The 3619-nt window shown below is 48.7% G+C and overlaps 1 protein-coding gene across 1 annotated transcript in view; it reads right to left on the minus strand.

Annotated features, from left to right (window-relative positions):
• Window positions 1-3619, minus strand: part of LOC102034432 (mas-related G-protein coupled receptor member H-like) — an 11855-nt gene that overhangs the window by 1702 nt on the left and 6534 nt on the right. The window lies entirely within an intron of this gene.

The raw sequence follows: 3619 nt of genomic DNA on the forward strand, positions 1-3619 counted from the left end.
CAACACAGCTCCTCCTCCGTCCCGCCTTCCCGGAGCTTGTGCAGCGCTTCGGGCTTGGACTCCCCACCATGGTCAGAGATCAGCATTACAACTTTCGACATGAACACAGTACTCACGTTAGAAAAACTCCAAATCTTAACAGAGCTTCTTTGAACATTATAACACACGTAATATTCATTCAACGTTTCTGAGAGTCCATCACCATAGCACCTGTTTATAATATTTGTGAGTGTCTCCTCATTTCCCCCTAATTAGAAACACTCCTTCCCTGTAGAGTGTCCCATTCTTCATCTGCCTTCCCTCACCTGACAGGTTTCTACCATTCCTCCTTTCTCTTCCCTGAGGGGTCATTGTCCCTCCAGCAGCAGAGCAAAGCCGGTGATGCTGCTGGCACTGGAATGCTGCTGGCAGTGCTGCTGAAGCACCTGGCTGCTTGTCAGAAACAACTCCCATTCTGGGAAGAGCTACAGAACCACTGCCAAAGCCTCCCCTGGGCTCATGGGATCACCCCTGGGCCATGGACTCCCATTCCGTCATTCCAGTGCAGGCTCACAGAGCCCAAAGGAAGGACAGCACTCAGCTGCCTGCAGCCAGGCTATCAGCACTTGGAGCCCACCCTGATTACTGCCAAACCCCTTGATGATGCAATGAAAGCTGTCAGGGACCAGGGTGCTGTGAACCCCCTGCCAGCCCTTCACCAGAGCTGCTCCTGCTCCTCCTCAGTCCTGGGAACACTTGGGGTTGTTTTTGTGGTTGTCTGATCCCAGACTGTCCCTTTGCCAGCGGGGACACCTTCCACTATTCCACGTTGCTCCAAACGCATGTCAGTCTGGCTTTGGACACTTCCAGGGATCCAGGGACAGCCACAGCCTCTCAGGGCAAGCTGTGCCAGGACCTCAGCCCCCTCCCAGGGAAGATTTCTTCCCAATATCCCATCTGACCCCACCCTCTGTCAGTGGGAAGCCATTCCCCCTTGTCCTGTCACTCCATGCCCTTGGCCAAAGTCCCTCTCCACCTCTCCTGGAGCCCCATCAGCTCCTGGATCATGAAGTGTTTGCCCTTGAAAGGATTGGGCTGGTGAGGGGATGTGAGATTCCATAGCTGGGGACACAAACACCGTGCCAGCACGAAGAGAGGTGACAGTTCTGGTCCCATGACCAGCAGTTTCCAGCAGGAGCATCCCAGATCCCTGAGGCACATGTCAGCCTGCGTAGGAATCATCTCACCTTAGCTTTCTAGGAATTCCTTGGAATTCACTGTAGGCTGCTGTCTGACTCTCAATGGAGTGTAGAGGATGACTCAGATGAAACCTGCAACTTTCCAAGGATTAAAGCCAAGAGAGCAGCATGGATTTGCCTCTTCGCAGAAGAGATGACATTACTGAAATCCTAAATCATCCCTCTACTGGGTGCCTGTGCTCCACCTCACACACAGAATTTATTATTGCATTAATCTTCTTGGAAACTGAATGGTGAAGGTCCAGTGCCATTGAAATTGTGGTATACAAGGGGGAAAACTATATTAGAACCAGAAATAATACTTTCACAGCACATTTGTAGTGCAGGGTCCTAAGGATCCAGCCCAGGCAAGAGAGGGGGGAAGTTCATGCAGTTCAAAAGACAAGATTTGGGGATTGGGGTTGCTATAAAATAGAATAGAAGCTGAGATGGAGACCAAGTGCTTTGGCCACAGGTGTAGTTGCTGAGGCTCTCTCCCGTTGCTCATTCCCCGGGCAGAGTGAAGAGCAGATGAGGAGCAGAGCCCTGAGCCTGTGCCAGGCTGTGCCCCAGCTGCCTGTGTGTGAGAGCCCTGGAGAACACGAGGCAGCACGGAGAGCAGGGGCTGTGGCAGGAGCTGGCACAGAGCCCGCGCCGGGCGCTGCTCGGGCTCACCCCGCGGGCTGCGCTGCCCTTTCCCAAGGGACCATTCCAGGGAAGCTCCTGCAGATCCCGGCCCAGGGACAGCAGCTGGAGGCTGGGAGCTGAGGGCAGTGCCCTGCGGGGAAGTTCTGCAGGCTGCCAGAGGAAATAAGGTCAGACTCTTCTCTTCCACCTGCATCAGGGCCCCCTCATTGGGTATGCGGTGGTTTTGCACGGGAGGCGTTTACAGAAGTGGCGCCAGTTTCTGTGTAACTCTCAATCTGCAGAGCTACTGGGAAAGCTGTGTACGCCTCTGTGAGAAACACATGTTAAAGATGGAGAATCTCGGGAAAGCTCTTTCTCTTCTGGCGGGTACAGAGGTAACCCAGCTGGGCGGCCCTGCCGCGGGGCCGGGCCCGCTTCCCGGGGCTGCCCCCGGCCCAGCCTCCCGTGTCGGCTGCAGGCAGGGCAGGGGAGGCCACGGAGCCGAGGCTGAGCTAAGCCGTGACTCGGACATCTTGCTCAGCCTCGCCTCTGCCTTGGTCTGAGCCCCATGGCCCGGGCCGGGTCCCAGGAACAGCCCCGCGCCGGGGCCAGAGGTTCGCCCATCAACTCCTCCCCTCTGGTCCCAGCTCCCCGAAACACCGAGCTCCTCTGACCATCTACAAGCCTTCAGCAAGATATTAACTCGTTCAGTATTTCAGTCCTCCCTCGAGTGAGAGAAAGGAACAACATACAAGCATGTGAAAAGCAACATAAAGACATCAAAGTCAGTAAAGGAACAGTTAAGTCCCAGATGGGAGGGATAAGGAGATACCTTGGTCTTAAGGCTGAAATCCTCTTGTAAAGTTATAAAGAGAAGACTCTGTTTCCCTATAACACGTGAAAACATGAAGAGATGAAGAGTTCCAACTGATATCGAACAAAAGCCTCCATACCAAAGTAAGCCAATGTTAAAGCAGCTGTGATCCTATGAGAAGTCTGAACAGAGAAACAAAAGTAGTTCTGTATCCCCAGAAAAAAAGAAAAAAATCTCTGTTCCTAGAGATGAAGATGATTTTAAAGATAGATAATGAGAACTTTTACATTTAAACAATTAATCTTTAATTGTATCTTTAATTAATTAATCTTTAATTGTATCAATTATTCTTTAATTGTATTTTTACCCCATAGGTTAACATAACCCATAAACACCGCTGTGGAAAAACTTGTAAAAAATAAGAGAGAATTCACAATTACAGATTTCCCAAAACAAATGCTATTCATAAAAAAATTATGAACCACAAGAGGACTATTTTTCTTGTAGAGAAGAATCCATAACATTAACAAGAGAGACTTTTCTCCCTATGTGAACTAAAGAAAGACTATTCTTGAAGCAGTAAACTGACTAAAAAAATAAGTTTTGATTCTTTACATTGTCAATAAGACAAAGTTGTAAAGAGAAGTGTTCCGAAAGTTTAATTCTGATTTATATTATTCTTTCTTTTAATTGCTATTACTAATTTTTTTCTTAATACCATTTTAAAGTTTTAAACCTACTTTACATTTCTCCTAATCCTACCTCACAACAAGGTAAACTAAACCTACCACACACACTAGTATCTTAGCAAAAAACCTCAAAATCAGAGAAATATCAAATTAAAAAACCAAACCCATTCATTGGGGTGGAACCTGGTTATTGATTTTGGGGGCAGAAATGAGGTCTGTAGGGAATTAAGAGCTATAAACACATTGGGAAAAGGGAGGGAATGTTGAAACGA

The sequence above is a fragment of the Geospiza fortis genome, unplaced genomic scaffold (assembly GCF_000277835.1).
Source record: "Geospiza fortis unplaced genomic scaffold, GeoFor_1.0 scaffold1792, whole genome shotgun sequence".
Classification (NCBI taxonomy): Eukaryota; Metazoa; Chordata; class Aves; order Passeriformes; family Thraupidae; genus Geospiza; species Geospiza fortis.